At 40.6% G+C, this 18071-nt stretch overlaps 1 protein-coding gene and 1 pseudogene across 3 annotated transcripts in view; one reads left to right on the plus strand and one right to left on the minus strand.

Moving 5' to 3' along the window:
• MLLT3 (MLLT3 super elongation complex subunit) overlaps nt 1-18071 on the plus strand; it is a 344116-nt gene that overhangs the window by 33825 nt on the left and 292220 nt on the right. The gene's annotated exons all lie outside the window — the stretch shown is intronic.
• Nucleotides 4206-4325, minus strand: LOC134952958 (5S ribosomal RNA; annotated as a pseudogene).

An 18071-nucleotide genomic window follows, 5' to 3' on the forward strand; every position in this document is an offset into this window, starting at 1 on the left:
TATCCTGTATGCTTCCAACAAGCTTGGTGCTCCTGCTTCAAAGCAAACTATTGCTCGCTGGATCTGTAACACGATTCAGCAGGCTCATTCTGCGGCTGGATTGCCGCTGCCAAAATCAGTTAAGGCCCATTCCACTAGGAAGGTGGGCTCTTCTTGGGCGGCTGCCCGAGGGGTCTCGGCATTACAGCTTTGCCGAGCGGCTACTTGGTCAGGTTCAAACACTTTTGCAAAGTTCTACAAGTTTGATACCCTGGCTGAGGAGGACCTCTTGTTTGCTCAATCGGTGCTGCAGAGTCATCCGCACTCTCCCGCCCGTTTGGGAGCTTTGGTATAATCCCCATGGTCCTTACGGAGTCCACAGCATCCACTAGGACGTTAGAGAAAATAAGATTTTACTTACCGGTAAATCTATTTCTCGTAGTCCGTAGTGGATGCTGGGCGCCTGTCCCAAGTGCGGACTTCTTCTGCAATGCTTGTATATAGTTATTGCTTCAATAAGGGTTAATGTTATGGTTGCATCAGGGTTGGACCTGTTGCTCTGTTGTTGTTCATACTGTTGACTGGGTATGTTTATCTCAAGTTATACGGTGTGATTGGTGTGGCTGGTATGAATCTTGCCCTGGATTACCAAAATCCTTTCCTTGTACTGTCAGCTCTTCCGGGCACAGTTTCTCTAACTGAGGTCTGGAGGAGGGACATAGAGGGAGGAGCCAGAGCACACCAGAATCTAAATTCTTTCTTAAAGTGCCCATGTCTCCTGCGGAGCCCGTCTATTCCCCATGGTCCTTACGGAGTCCCCAGCATCCACTACGGACTACGAGAAATAGATTTACCGGTAAGTAAAATCTTATTTTTTTTTTTATAACTATAGGGGCGCATTTTGAATGTCTATGGGAGGGGTGCATTTTTTACTGTTCGCGCTGGGAGCCAAATTGTCTAGAAATGGCCCTGAATAAGCGCTACCAGTAAGAATCATTGTATTTGTAAACATGCGTTAGTTTTCTTGTGAACAATCCCAGATGTGTTCCATCTTTTTCTATACAATTTTAATTAAATTAAAAAAAAAGATGATAAAACATATATATTTAGGATTTATATATTTCTACTTAGTAGGAGGCACTATAACTGGTTGGTCAATCTCTCCATCTATAATTTGGTAATCATGCTTACTTTCTATATTCGTAAATATATGAATATGTTTATTATATAGCTCTCTTTGTTATCTAGGCAATTCTCTGATAAAGCCTTTGAAAAATATTTTGGGGTTCTGCTCCTTTGCTGATGGGAGCAGTGTTTGATTTGCTTTCAATTTCATATTTTTATATTGCCGTTTTTTTTATATGTATAAATTCAATAAAATGAAACCTCTTTTCCAACATGATTATGCATGAGTGCTAATTCTCACATTTTGTATTCTGTTAGGTGTTGGTTTAGGTTCTTCTATAGGTGTGTACCTCATTCATTTAATGACTTGGCTGTAATTATTGGGAGAAATGTCTCAAACCATTGAGATCATAAAATGTTCTAATACGTATATGTTGTTATACATATATATATATATATATATATAATTTTTTTTTCTCTACCTTTAGTATATTTAAGCAGAAATTTGCATACAGAAATATAATATCTACATCATTATTACAACTATCATTTATCATTACAAGATACACTTATGTTTAGCTTTTGCCCTGAATGCCGCAATAATATGCTTTGCCAAGTGTGATCCTATTCTTTTTCTTTACATATTTTATGTGTTGGCCAGAGAAAGTATGTTTGTGCTGTAGATGATTTGCTTTTGTACATTTTATTAGTAGGCATTTGACAGCTGTGTGTGTTTGTTTTTTGCTACATTACAGATTTATTTTTTATCCAGTGTACAGTATCTTTTCATACAACCCAGAGTTGCTATGTAAAACACCACTGTATGTTTGGTCAATATTCCCCCAGTGATTTTGTATATTATTGTTTTTCTTTTTTTGAAACCACATGGGAATTAACTGCCAGTCAGACTTAGATATTGTTGCTAGGTGGGGTGAAGCAATGTAGCTAGTTTTACAATTGGAAAATGTGCCTGTGCTCATGGGGCAGAATGCAGTGTGGAGTATTTCTTCATGCAATGCCCCAGGAGCTTCTGTTTTTTCCTGGAAAATCCTTTAAAAAAAAAAAAAAAAAATATATATATATATATATATATATATATATATATATATATATATATATATATATATATTATTTGTGCGCTCAAGCTTTTTCTTCTTGGTCTGTATGTGCTTTCCGCGATGTGACAAGTGCTGGGAAATTTGCCAACTTACATGGCCCTGTAGAGACCTTGTCATATTATAATTACACATGACTCAGAACATTTTCTATTCACTGAGAACTGTTGCATGCTGCAGTTCAGGCTACACTAAACATGCCACTCGCTTCTGATTCATTTCATTCCCCAGAATTTGCTAAATTACAGTAATGAGCAGCAGATAGACACCTCCAAAACCTCCTAATCATTTCAGACCTTTTTGAAGTCCACAGTTTAGCATACAAGTGGAAAAAAAAAAAGTGAAATGTTTAGTGCGATGTCAGGAATATATATATATATATATATATATATATATTTGCAAAAGAGGAAAAAAATAGCGCCACTTGTGGTATGTAAACCTTCACAATTGTGTATAATATATGTCCAGAAAATACACTCCCTTTGTACAAAGGGTGTCAGCAGGCCCCTAAATAAAAACAGCAGTGGTAAGCTGCTGTGAAAAATGTTGTAGAAATCAAGAATATGGGCACAAGCGACCAATGGTGTCTGTAGTAAAGGAACGTAAAATGATTTTTATATAAAAAAGAGCATATTTATTTTACACGAATAAAAACACTAATATCCTTTGGTAGAAAATGCTTAAGCATAAGAATTCATAAAAAATGCATAAAAATACGAACATGTAAAAAGGAGAATTATCTAAAAGTACAAGGTACACATTAGTTTGTAGTAAATGTGTAAAGGTGCTTATCTTAGGTTCAGGAGGTTGATCTGGGAAGGATCAGAGTGCCCAACGCGTTTCGTCCTTCAGGACTTCATCAAGGGTAGTGTGGTACTGGGACAGGGCTTGTATTTATACCTCTGTCAATTAAGAGACTATGTGTGACATCACTTCCTCTTACAGTGATGTTTGGGGAAAACAGAAATAAAGAGTGTGTTTCATATTTAAATAATTTGTATATGAGTACTATGAATGTTTCAAAACAAAGCTGGTCCTTAACATATATATGAAAAACGAGTAGTTTTAGTGAGTGTAAATGATTAGTTTACACTGTACTGGCAGCGGGTATTTCCGCCCCACTTCCGGTGGTGCGACGTGCTCTACTGCGCTTGCGTCCAGGTGTCCGTGGTCCCCGGCGGACTCATCTGCGCATGCGCCCGCTTCCGCCGTTGATGGTGAGTCAATGGAGTCTCGTTGCTTACGTGAGATGCCCCGGCCACGTCATTTGCGTCACGTGTTCGAACCCGGAAGTTCAGTGTGCTGTGCAGAGCGTGCTGGACTCTGAACTTCTCAGTTAGGCCGCACGTCACTTCCCTTGGGGATTGTATTCGATGGATGGTATCCGGGATTTAGTTGAGACGCACGTGAACCGCAAAAAGTGTTGCTGATAATGTTATTTCCATAATGGGTCCCAATGTAGCAATAAATAATGTTTTGTGTGTCTTTCTTCATTTGGATCTTAAATGAATATATAGTATGTTGTCCTGGAAAGCATATGTGGAAATAAGAAATATATATACGTTACCATGAAATCATGACACAATTATTAATAACCAGATAAGTATTAATTTATATGGAGAAATTAAAGTTAACAAAGAATCATGACTGACTTAGTTAAGACCAAGAAAAAAATATATATAGGACCAAAAAATATTGGTTTCTAATTGGATGGAATATATAAATTTAATAAAAATAATAAAAATTAAGGGTGTTAATAATTTAAAGATTAAAGTGCAAAATTAAATAAAGTGCTTATGCTACGTTAGTTAAATAGGGGCGTGAGTGCAAGATTGTGGTGTTTAGTGTATACTGCATTAGACTATATTCATACTTCATAATAACATGGTGACGGTCAGGGGTGTTTAAGAGGTTGTATGAATGAGTGGTGATAAAATTGGTTTACAGCTGTTTCACTGGTTTAGGAACTCTCATGTGCATGCAATATCTCTACAGCACCTAGTCTTCTCCGGAGGTCACCCTCCTTGATACTGGCCAGGCCCATAAAAATGCTTAGCTTCCACGATCGGACGAGAGTGGGCGTACCATTTTGGTATGGCTGTAGTCAACTTAGCACCAGTTCACCAGAGGTTTTTTCACAACTAAGGTAAACCCTAGAAATAAGAAGAATAGAGCGCCATTCCCAAACACCACAGTGTTTATTGTAAAGGGGGGCGGGGGGTTATGAAAGGTTAACAAGAATTTAGAGCTCAAAGAAATGGGGAAATTTCATAGCTTTCGTTGAAGCCAGCCGGATACATCGTCTTCAGTTGGAAGATCCAAAACATTTCTCTTCTGGATAGCAGATTTGCCAGGTCTCCGTTTCTTTCGCCCAGTGCTACATGTTCTATGGCTTTATATGTTAGGGCCTCGGGGTTGGAGTTGTGGTGTGACAGGAAATGTTTGGAAACTGCATGTGTTTCCACCTTATTTTTGATGTTCCGTACATGCTCTTGGATTCTTAATTTCAGCTGCCTTTTCGTCTTCCCAATGTATATATATATATATGAATATATAATCCACAGTAAAGCCACACTCAATTACAAATGGATATAAATCTTGCTGGGGTGCTCACACTCGGGCCTATCCAATGCTTGACCATTATGTAATGAAATTAAATGGAATAGTGCACTCACCAGGCTTCTAAATTCATGCAGAAGTGATTGTGTGGCTGATGTGCAGTCTACCATGTATGTTTTACAATGTTTTTTTGAAATTTTTCAGTTAAGAACAGGGGAGGGATACAGAAGTAAAAATGGGTGAAGCATAAAATGACCGCTTTAGTAAAAATGACATATCCAGAGAGAAGACAAAAGGCCTCCCAAAAATGATAAGTCGTATGTTAAATATAAAGGGCTTTAACCAGTGGTTACTGAACTTAAGGGTGACAGGTAGGCACAATTTACTTAATTTTATATTTCTAATAATAAAAATAAATAAATGGTATTTTGTGTCAGAGAAATGGAGAGAAAATGAAGCAGGGAAAAAAAAGAGGTGAGATATTATGATAAAATAGAAGAGGGAGAATAGACACAGGGAAAAGTAATAGGGCAAAAGAAGAAAACACCAGAGAAGAGAGTCCGATGGATATTGGGTGGGAACATAGATAGTAGGGGTGCTGGACATCATCATGTGAGATCCTGGTGATTTTTTTTTGGGGGGGAGGGGGACGACGCTATTGCAGCATAATCATGATATCTTCAGGCTGATATGTGTCCCAGTTGGAATTAGCACATAAACAATATATATGCAAACAAGCACCCCTATCGCAAAGATGTAGGGAGAATGGAGAGTGTTTATGATGACAACACACTTTTAATACACAATACAATTATATACAGCAGAAATGTAAACAGCAGACTGGATAAAATTGCACTGATCCCAGATATCTCTCACCCTCTAAGGTAATTGCAGTGGGCAAATACTTAACAAAGCAATATGGGTCCTGGTCAGCAAACACGGCACCACCGCACAGGCTTGTTCTTTGGAAGAGAGAAGGGTTTTCAGCAGCAAAAATCCAAGTGCAGAACGTCAGTGTCATCCAAACGACGCATTTCGGAAATTGTCTGTCTCCTTTTTCAAGCTTGGAGAACATGGACCCATCTAGACCTAATATTTATACCCCTCTTGATTAGGGCAAATTAAGCAATAACTCCACCACTTCCGGTTCACCAGCTGGAAGTGACGTCTACATTCCACCGCTGACTTCTAGTTGTGTTCCAAACAGCGTGCATCTTGTGGAAATGGCCCTTGCGTTCCACCAGGGACTTATGGTTCGCGGCCGTCTTTAATTCATGATGGGATGGAATTTTTCAATGTAAAATATTCGGTCTCTTTCCTCCTCACCTTTAATTTGCTGTACTTCATATTCCGGGCCAGTCCATCCCTATTACCGGGAGAGATGGGGAATTTTGTTGAATCGACACCATATAGCATGGTCCACCCCAGTATTTTTATGTGGGAATACATGTAAAAGAAAAGAGGGCATAAAACCAATTTAAAAAAAGTTTATAAAGGTTAAAAATCACTCAAGAAGCCATTTTAACTCAAAGTCAGCATTATGTCCTTCTGTTTGAAGGGTATTAAGATTAAAAATCCACCTCATTTTGCTTTGGGATAACTTTTTTTCTCTCCATGTTTCTACATTTTTGGAGATGTACAAACATAGAGAAAAAGTTAACCAAAAGCGAAATGAGGTGGATTTTTAATCTTAATACCCTTCAACCATAAGGACATAATGCTGACGTTAAAATGGCTTCTTGAGTGGTTTTTAACATTTAAAAACTTTTTTTTAAAATTGGTTTTATATTGTAATTCTCATCATTTTATGCTCTTTTCTTTTACATGTATTCCCACAATTAAAATACTGGGGTGGACCAGCTGTATGGTGTCGATATTGCTTTGTTAAGCATTTTGACCATATTGTTTTGTTAAGCATTTTCCCACTGCAATTACCTTGGAGGGTGAGAGATATATCTGGGATCAGTGCAATTTTATCCAGTCTGCTGTTTACATTTCTGCTGTATATAATTTTTTATTGTGTATTAAAAGTGTGTTTTTCATCATAAACACTCTCCATTCTTACTGCATCTTTGTGATGGGGCGCCTGTTTGCACATATATTTTTTTATGTATTGTTGTCCTCTAGGGATGTGGTGTTCCCTGTAATATGTGACGGCTGCCCATATTGCACTAATTGCGCACCATAAAATATATTATTCCATTCCAGTTGGAATTAGTGAATGTGTTGGGTGAGGAAGGTTCTGAATGTTTTCCAGTGAGCAGCAAACAAGCAATTTGTGGCATTAAATGTGTGGTAGATTATTATCTGGTAATGGTTAGTCTAGAAAAAGGGAGTATGATAGACAGGAAGGAAGACGGAGCCTGGTAATTTTATATATCAAGATGTGGACTTAGCTCCGGTAGGGCCTAGGTTTCGTGCAAGACCACTATTGGTGGTCTAGGTGCCCCCCATGACCACATTCCCTCCAGCCTCTATTGTGATGAGGGACAGATGGTATAAAGTTGGGTGTGTGTTTTTTTTTTTTTTTTTTTGCTTTGGTAACATGATGTTCCATGATTACACTCTTTACCAAATTAGACTAAACTGTGCCAATATGCTAATTACTTTTGTTTACTCCTGTCTTTTTTGTTTTTGTTTGTTTATCATTAAAACATATGAACACATCTCATAGAAAATAGTTTGAAAGTTTAGTCCTTTAGAAGAATAGATGAAAGTATGTGTAACGAGTAAGGCCACATACTGAATGGATTATGGCCAGATATGCCTCAGGAAGTGAACTGGCCTGATCTTTCAAAATGTTAACTTGTTCAAACACCTCATTCTGCTTCTCTGATCCTAGAGAGCCAGATACATTATCTTTTCCTCTCCGAAACGTTTCACAGATTCCAAAGGAATAATGTTTGGAAATGCTGTTTGTTTTACTGGACTTCTGGGCTTGGTTTCATAAAGCAGAGTTTTACATTTAAATCAAGCTTTTATTAATTATAAATGATGCTTTGTGATAATACAAATAACAAAAACAGTATGCAAAACCATTGCTCACTTCTTAGACCATAAATCTCTAATCTATATAGTTTTCAGGCATCCAGTAAACCAACATTCCAACTGATACCAACTTGATCAATTTAAAGAAATCTACCCTCCTGGCCTAGTTTTGGCTTTTGAATTCTACACGTAGACCCCAGGCATCGCTTTAAATACACTTTGTTACGTAACATTCTTATTTCCTCTAAGGCAGTTATCCCTGTTCACTAGCGTTCTGCGGCCCCTCCCACTATGCTGGATTGGTGTGTGCAGCTAGAGCACTATATGTTAATGGATGACCTCAAATAGCTATTACTAAATGGTCACCAAGACTTTACGGTGATTTGGCACCCACAGATCTTATATAAGAAATCTGTTCATTACCGATCCCTATGTAGAGGGTAGAGAGGGGTGGTCTAGTTCTTGGATGGTCCCCTCTTTTGATAACAACCCGAGACTGTTTGGTGGACTTTCCCTGTTCTCCTTCCATCAAGATGTATATTTCTCAAACCTCTGCAGTTGGTTCCCCCCACCCGCTTCCTTTCTCTTTCTTCTTTCACACCTCTATTTCCCATCTATCTTTACCTGTTTACATCTGATGACCTGTTCGGTTTTGTTTATTTGTGAAAATTGGTCCAATGTTTTCACCTACCTTTGATATCTTATGGCAACCTCCATGTTATACTGACTTTGATATATTTGTACAAATGATGGTTTCTCAACTTTATTATATGTTGATCCTCAATAAACATAAATTGCATTAAAAAAGTAACAAGAATAAAATGAACCTCTTAAGTAGTTACGCAATGTGCATTTCCATACTCTATGGTCCCTTTTGTACCATGACCAACAAATGTGTCCTCATATATCATTGCCACCATCTTGCCAAACAGCACCTCTTTGCATGCCTGGTTCTGTGATAATTTGTGTTTCATTTGCCAAGGGTGCGTTTTACTCGTGTTGCGATACAACTAGGACACACCAGGAGACTGTGCTGATTTATTTGTATATCTGTGTACATCTGAGTCTCTGAACTTGTATACAATGTGCCAAGTCCTGTTGTGCTCTGTATACAAACTCCGTAACACACGCGCATCGTTAACGACCCCCTCCCTCGTCATAACATGTACGGAGGGAGGTCCTCGTTAACGACATCGGCATGTTTGTATGCACTTGCCGATGCCGCTCCCCCCCCCCCCCTCGCCGTCTCCCCGCCGCCGCCACTATCGGCATCGGCGGAGATCACGTAGTGTGTAGGACCCTTAACTGGATTATATTTTAATGACGGTAGATTAGTGAATTAGCTGTTTACTTTTTTATGCTTATCACATTTAATTGTTGCTGTGTATTTATTTTTGATGGCTACGCTGAGATTGACCTGTGCATGTTTGTCTTTGGTGGTTGCACCAGCTAGTGTTTCTTATCCTAGAGATTATATTCCCCCTTTGGCTTTAGTCTGCTGAATGCTGTGCAGTGTTGTATTCTCAGCCCCTCAGCAGCCAGATATCAAAAAGGTATGTATAAACCTAACTACGTACACCCTGCAGTTTTTACGGGTGTGATATGGAAGGTCGTCCACACGTAGGTCAACAGTGTCTAGGTCGACCACTATTGGTCAACAGGGATTCTAGGTCGACAGGTCAAAAGGTCGCCATTATTTTTTATTATTTTTGGTGTCGTTTTCTCCGTACAGTGACCGGGAACCCCAATTAGTACATCTTGTCCCCTCGCATGGCTCGCTTCGCTTACAGGTTACCGTTCCCAATTGTAGTCCACGTGGATCGTTAAGTTCAAAAAAGGAAAAAAATTGTGAAAAACTCATGTCAACCTTTTGACCTGTCGACCTAGAAACCCTATCAACCCTAGTTACTGTTGGCCAATAGTAGTCGACCTAGAAACCGGATACCAGTTTGTACCGCTAAGTGGAAGGTCATGCAAGGCAGATATGCAGCATGTAGTGTAAGCTCAGAACACTGTAACTACACCGTGGTGCTATACTGTATGGATGTCTAGATAAAAGTAAATAAAAGGTATGGGCTTGTGTTCTTTTTATGGACCATTTGAGATGACCTAGGTACCTGATAAAATACATAGCATGGTGGCAGTAAGTTATTACTAGTTTGCAAAGCAGTGTCTGTAAGAAGTGCAAATTCATGTACTTTGTATTTTGCAGCAACGCTACTCTGCTCATTGTATCATCTGCGGTGGCAGATACATCTTATTATGTTGTTTCCCTGGTCCCCCTTCTACAAATACCCAATGCTGCACAGTTCCATGCATAGAAAACAAAACTCCTAATACATTGGTAGCAGACTCGCTGCGCTTCTGCTGCTTTTGTCATAGGCAAATATGGGTAAATTGCCATGACACCTTTTTGTTATTTGCGCTGCGCTATGCATTATCCTACATCCAATACATAAGATGGGAAGGAGGATTTCAATTGTTTTTTGGTGCCCGTCTCCCATGTAAAGTGACAGGGCAATATTCAATTGTTTGTGCCGACGGTTGTGATATACTGGACGCCCATTACTTAGTGATCACGGTGCATAGTAAATCCATATACAGTATTTACGCAAGACACCTTTTATTTTTTTCATCTTATCTTATTAAGTGAGCAATGTATATTAGGGTAGGTTGAAAAGTGGGTCAAAAAGGAAACATTTTCTGCATCGATTGCGAGGGAGGAAAACAAATGGTGGGGCCACTCTAGAAGATGATTGCAGAATCCAAAAGTTTTGACTCCTAATACACGCTCTGTTCACCGCATAGTGTCATATACAGATGTGTCCCTGTATATGGGACACACAAAGTGTCATGCTGTGGCTTTCGTGGGTGCGTGCTTATGCATGCTCACGCAAACGTTTTCTACACTAGGGAGCAAGACGGAGCCAGCAACCAGGCAGCGGGAGTGAGAGGCTCCCGCTGCCGTGTGTAGTAAGAGGGGTCCGGGAAATACTGTGGGAATGGGTAGCGGGAAGATATGCTCCTGCTACCCGTAGTTATATTGCCCGTTGTGTGCATGCATGTGGCCGCGATCATATGCATTACAAAGCAACCATGGCGGTGCATATTCCCGCGATGTGTTTGCATAGTGGAAACGCCACACCATGGCTGTAAAAAAAGCCAAGATGTGTGAGGACACATCTGTAGAAAGTGCACTCAACATAGCCGTATCATCTAAAATGGAGCAGTAGGGGTATCTTTTACCCTCTGCCTGCAGCTCTCAGCTTGTTGCAAACAAATACATGTAACAACCCAGGACTCACCACGTGGAGGTGGCTGCAGCTCGAGTCCCACCCTCCACCCACCCTATCACGATATAAGATGTTCAGCTGATCACCGCTCACTGTTCTAGTGGCCTGTAATCTTTTTATATCGACAGAGACTTAGCCGAAGTAGGAGCAGGCAGCAGGTATAAGATGTTTCTAGTTGTTGTGCACGTCGCCATCAACCGATGATATAGCATCTGGTTTCATTGGCACGTTATGATAGGTTTTACCCCATTTAGGGCAGACAAATTGGATGTCATCAAAAAGTCTCTGGTACTTGGCAGGAATTTTCTTTTTGTCAGCTTCACCGTAGGACACAGGAATTTGTTGTTTTTCATCTATATCCATGGACTCCATGTGTGGTTTGACTGGGGACTCTGCTTTTCCAGTTTCTATCTCCTTCCAGTTGATTGAGGAGAAGAAGCGGTGTTTCCTCACATTGCCATTTACCCCGAGCCGTAGGGACTGGTCCTTGCACAGGAGTTGGGATAAAATGTCCTTTGCTACAGGATCAGTAAGCCCTGAATATGTTGGTTCTTGCTCAAGGACATTTGTTTTTCACTGCAGCATTTCCAGGAAAAGGGTGCTTTTGTGAGATGAGTTGATAGAGCATAACACCAAATGCAAACCAGTCTACAGCGGCACTGTATGGCTGGCGAGTTAAAACTTCTGGAGCCATATAGCCAGGAGTTCCACAAAGAACTGTGGCTTTGGTTTCTCCATATGCATTCCTTTGGGCCAGACCAAAGTCTGTGATCTTTACATCCAAGAAGGGAGTGGAAAGTAAATGTTTCAACTGTTACAGGGACAGAGTCTGACCTTTGCTGACCCGATGGGATGTCTGGGTGTCCTCTGCTAATTGCTATTACAAATTGATTTTTTTTCTTTGTAACAAAACCCGCAAATCTATCCCAGTGCTTTTGTATTTTGTGTTTTGCGGTCTTTCTTTCCGGCCACCTCTTTCTATGGCAGCTTTGTCTGGCCTGCCCAATGGCTGCATCCTTGTGCTGGATCTTCAGCAATGTCCAGATTTCTCATTTGTTTTACTTGCCAAGATCTGGAACATCTTCTACATGACTTTAGGAACTGATCTATTTTCTCCTTCATAAATCCTGCCAATCGATACCTTCAACTAATTCATTTCTTCTAGCCTCTGATGTCAGTAGTGTGCAGCTGAGCTTAGTTCTAAAGGTTACCTACATTATGGCATCTGATATATATGAAAGTAAATGTTTTCTTTAATCCTGGCACTTTTTTATCTGCCACTGATTTCCACCAGTCATACAAGGAATCCTTTTCCCACTGTGGCTTATATCTCATGAGCAGTCTGGAATTGCTGGGTAATAAATTGTCTTGTATTTCATGGTATACACATGCTCAGCTAGTTCAGTAATATCTTTTATTTTTTACGTACAGGTTTAGTTTGTCTTTCTGTCAAATTTAGCAATACATTTAACTCCCAAAATGATTCCAGTGTGTAGAGTGTACAGCTGATCTGCTGTTCCATGAGAAACACAGTGTGATGGTAATAATATCCTTAAAATACATTGGGGTATATTTACTAAAGGTCGATTTAAAAAAAACCATATATATATTTTTAATCGATTTAAAATCTGTGTGAATTGATATTGTGTTTCAGGGGCTATACACACCTTTACTAACAGAAGATTTTTCTTACATTTTTATTTTTTATTTTAGTACATGTGTGTTTTAGCCCCTGAAACACCCATACGTTTATCCTGGCTCCTAGATTTTAGAAAAATTTGGCAAGCCCTAACCTAACTTGTGCTTAGTTGACTGTGTCTTTGAGTGCAAACTGTTTCTGCATGTTAAATATGGGGTTCTTACTTGCTTCATGTTCTTCTCAGTGTGCGTTCAGAAGTCCCCTATTACAATAGCCAGATTTGTGTTCTTTTGTGTAACTATAACAATGTTCAAATCCACAAGAAACTGCAAATTAGAAGACCGAATCTCAGGGTCGGACTGGCCCACAGGGGTACCAGGGAAACTATCTGTAGTCCCCACTGCCTGAGGGCCCACTCCTTCCTCTAGGGATCAGTTTCCAGACTGTGCACTTGTAATATACATGGTAGATATGTTGCATTACACTGCACTAGACTATTGTGTATTTCAAGCCTCTGTCGAGGTTGGCCACACCCCCTTTGTAGGCTGGCCACACCCTTAAGTATGGGCCCCTATAACTGCATTCCCCCGGTGGGCCCTTCATGCCCCAGTCCGACCCTGCCGATTCTGTTTTTGGAGTAAAGCAAAAAAAAAAAAACGAAGTACCTGTGCATCTGGGCAAAACTATGTTTTACTAAATGCAGATATGACATGTGCAGAGAGAGGTACATACTGTATAGAAATATAAATTGCATTGTTGAAAATGCAGCTGTCTAACATTTGTTTGCTACATACAAAAGCAGACAATATTTACCGTGCCCCAAAAAATATATAATGTGTTGCTCCCCTTGTATTGCAATATGGATTATTTCAAATGCAAAGTTACTTACTCTTTTTGCTTTACTTCCAATTCATACTCGGGCCCTGTGTCTATAGTCTCTTGTCTAGGGGTTTGCAACAAATGTGTTCCAGGTAAGTGTTTTTGAATGGCTTTATGGGGATGCTTAGTGGTGTATCCTGTTAGCGCCAATAATTGGTCGCACAAAAAAATGGGCTTTTATTGAGATTTTTGCCTGATGGTCATAAGTGCTGTAACTAGAGTTACATCAGTCACCCCCCCCCCCCCCACTTTTCTATAAAAGATAAAAAACATTTTGATATAGTGTTAACCAGGAGAAAGCAGAAAGAACACACAATTAATTGTGTAGGCAGATAAAAAATATAATCAAAATAAATAGGATGTTAAAAAAGTATTGTTAGGTGTTTTGCTAGATATACATACATACATATACACACATACATACATACATATACACACATACATACATATACACACGTGCACACATATAATAAATCAATATAGATCTAAATCATTCTCTGTGTGAGCAGGGAATATTTGGCCAGAGAGTGGGCGATACAGAGCGAGTAAGAAATAATCTGCACGGCGTGCGCGCATGTAGTAGAGATTCAAAAACCAAAGGCCTCCCAGCCCCACTATCTGACTCCTGTGTCCCCTGGCCGGCTTCTCACTCCTCACAGTTGCACATAGCCTGCTTAGCACCTGTCCCATTCACATATGGCTGGGGTGGTGGTCGTGTCGGAGCATCTCTCTTCCGGGGACTGGCAGCTGCTTAACGACAGGCCGGGGATACGTATCAGAAATATACTGTGTATATATACACACATAACCCACCCCAATATACTGTGAATATACACACTTCTTGTATATACAAAGCCTCTTCCGTTATATATACACACACATGCCCTCCAATATACTGTGATTATCTAAACCCCTCCTATACATACAAATGAACAACCCATCCTTGGTGCCAAATAGGTTACATTGCACTGCTCCCATACATGCACCAGGTTACCCTCCCTGCTCCAGTGCACACCCGCTGGGTTACTCACTGCTTCAGTACGCACACACCGGGATACAGCGCACTGATCCAGCACACACAGGGTTACCCTGCACTGCTCCAGCACACACACTCCGGGTTACCCCACACTGCTCCAGTACGCACACACCGGGATACAGCGCACTGATCCAGCACACACAGGGTTACCCTGCACTGCTCCAGCACACACACTCCGGGTTACCCCACACTGCTCCAGTACGCACACACCCGGATACAGCGCACTGATCCAGCACACACAGGGTTACTCCGCAATGCTTTAGCACCCGCACAATGCATTACCCCACAATGCTGCAGCGCACGCACGCAGAGTTACCCCGCACTGCTCCAGTTTCAACTTAAGTAACAGTATTTGGTCTTTTTAGGTCCTGTAGTACAGGGGTCTATTTACTAAGCCTTGGATGGAGATAAAGTTGCTGGAGATAACGTACCAGCCAATCGGCTCCTAACTGCCATGCCACAGGCTGGGTTTGAAAAATGACAGTTAGGAGGTGATTGGCTGGTACATTATCTCCAGCGACTTTATCTCCATCCAAGGCTTAGTAAATAGACCACTAAGTATGTTATTCCCTGGTACATAAAACCTAAAAGTAAATTGAAATTTTGAGTGTACTGGGAAAGGATTAGAATAGGTTAGAACCTAAGAATCCTGGGCTTACTTATCATGCATTTTGTGCCCATTTGCACTGAGATTAGACCCATAAAGCGGTGGAACCCCGTGCGAAGTACTGGGCGCGATGCATTTGGGCAGCCAAAAGTAAGACTTTTCGTGCATTTTCGGTTGAAAATTTAGTTGCTTTTGTCACTTTAGACTAAGGTTGCGGGCAGCACAAAACAATTGAATTCCCCCATATGTTGATGTATATTAAATTAGGTGGCAATGTTAAAATAATATATAAATCATACACCATTTACTGTTCTGCCCACTTTCACATGACGGTGTTATGACAGCTTTCTACCATTACAGTACTATGATCCATGACCAGAGTAAATGCTGTGTCTGTTATAAGAAAGATTCTGTGTGCAAGTACTGTCCTACCAGGTTTAAGATTTCTCTCTGTCTCAGCTGCATTATAGTAAAAGGGACTTAAACCACCGTGCACACGTCCAAAGTGGCTGCCTTGAGCAAGCAGCAGCGTTGGCTGTCTTGCCCTGCTGAGTTTTTGGTATCCTTCAAATAGAGGATGAGGATGACGACGATGCAAGCTTCTTAGAGCTGTATTACATGCCATTTGTATTTCTTTTTTGTTTTTGCAGGGAATCTCTACAAAAGGAAACATTCTGGATTAACAGTGACATAACAAATCCAAACAGCAAAATTATACTGGAAAGACTAGAGATCATATTTATCAAACTAATTTTTTCTTTAAAATATGCAGCAAAGGGTGTTTAAGACAGAATGAAGCTCCACACCAATTTAACACTGCTGTAAAGCTGGATAAACTGGAGAAAGCTGCTGCTTTTCTAACTAATGGCCTGATTCCGAGATGAACAGAAGTTCAATGTCGCATGCAAGCAGCATTGAATTTCTGTCCGATCTCTAAGAGGGGCATGCATGTCAGCAGAAGACAGCATGTAACTGCGATCCCAGCACGGTGACCAACATTGCAAGCTAAGATCCGACATCGCGACCATCTTCCACTTACTAAGTAAGCGCAGCTGGCTGACTGAAGCGGGGGCTGTGGTCAGAAAGGCAGACCTGTGACTCTCTCCTCCCGGAAAACGGGGGCGTTGCACCTGTTTTCAGGAACGTAGCACTCCCTCCGCCCCTTACCTACCCTGTCAATGCCGCTGCCTGTCAATCCAGTGGAAGAGGGGAACTACGGGAGACAAAGCAAAAACATTGTGCAGCTGCAGATACTGCACCCCTCTCTAAATCGGTCCCTAAATTACTTGCAGTAGTCTTCCCCATAGCTTAACTTTTTGGAGCTTGTTTCCATTAGCTAATAGCATTAGCAGGTGTTGCCTGTTTACCTCTGAGGGAGAGGGATCTTATGATCTCTCCCTAGTGGGCTTGAGCAGGGATATCCTGTTCATAAGCACAGGACTGATAGCCACACATCCACCGATGATCCGGCTGGGTCCGAACCTGACTGAAATGATATCATTAGCTATCTTTTTAGTTTCTACTAATCACCGGGACGGGAACTTATCAGAACCTGTATCCCATTGACTGCCCAATGATAAATTTCTCTGAATTAACCTTCCAGATCACCATAATATTTGACTGTTAAATGCTAATTGATAAATAGACCCCATATGACACATTTGTTATTTTCTTTCTGAAGTCACTGCCACTAACAGATTGGCTCCCCCCCCTATAAACCAGAGTTGTTTATTATTATTATTATTATTATTATTATTATTATTATCATCCTTTATATGACTCCACAAAGGACCCGCAACTCCTAATTATAGAGTACATAAACAAATAAGCTAAACAAGAAAACAGTGACTTACAGTTCAAGACAATATATGGTAAATAAACATAGTGGCATCAGCAGACAACACTGAAATAAGTATCAGGGTGGCAGAGTATGGAGTAGAAGATAGTTTAAGTAAAAGAAGGAAAAGCACATGATGGAAGAGGGCCCTGCTCGTGAGAGCTTACATTCTAAAGGGGAGGGGCAGACAGGGGTTTAGGACGAGAATTTGCTGGGTTGGTAAAAAAGTGGGTCTTGAGAGCCTCTTTGAAGTTTTGTAGAGAAGTGGAGAGTTTGAGAAGGAGAGGTAGAGAATTCCAGAGAAAGGGAGCAGCACGTGCAAAATCTTGAAAGTAGGAGGTAATCAGTAGGTGGGAGAGGTGGCGTATACTAGCGGAGCAAAGAGGATGGGCAGGAGTATAAAGGGAGATAAGGTCAGAGATGTAAATGGGAGATGAGGGGGTGGGGGCTTTGTAAGGGAGTATGAGAAGCTTGAATTGGTTTCTGAAGGGGAAGGGGAGTCAGTGAATGGCTTGTAAAAGAGGGGAGGTGGACGTACTACGTTTGGAGAGGAAGATGAACTGGGCAGCAGCATCGAGGATAGATTGGAGTGGAGAGAGGCATATGTCAGGAATACCAGATAGGTGAAGATTACAGTAGTCCAGTCTGGAGATGACTAGTGAGTGCATAAGGGTCTTAGTGGTATCCTGGGTGAGAAAGGGTCTAATCCTAAAAATACACTGCTCAAAAAAATAAAGGGTTAATAAATTTGATTTTCATTGATAATTTTTGTATGATTTTGTTGTCAGCACATTCAACTATGTAAAGAACAAAGTATTTAATTAGAATATTTCATTCATTCAGATCTAGGATGTGTTATTTTAGTGTTCCCTTTATTTTTCTGAGCAGTGTATTTTTGAGATGAATATGACAGGTTTGTGAGAGATACTAAATGCTTGGTTTGAAGGAGAGGGAGGAGTCAATGATAGCAGAGAAACAATTGGAGATACAAGTGAGGAGAGCAGGGGAGAGGTA

This window comes from Pseudophryne corroboree, chromosome 1 (assembly GCF_028390025.1).
Source record: "Pseudophryne corroboree isolate aPseCor3 chromosome 1, aPseCor3.hap2, whole genome shotgun sequence".
In the NCBI taxonomy this organism is placed as follows: Eukaryota; Metazoa; Chordata; class Amphibia; order Anura; family Myobatrachidae; genus Pseudophryne; species Pseudophryne corroboree.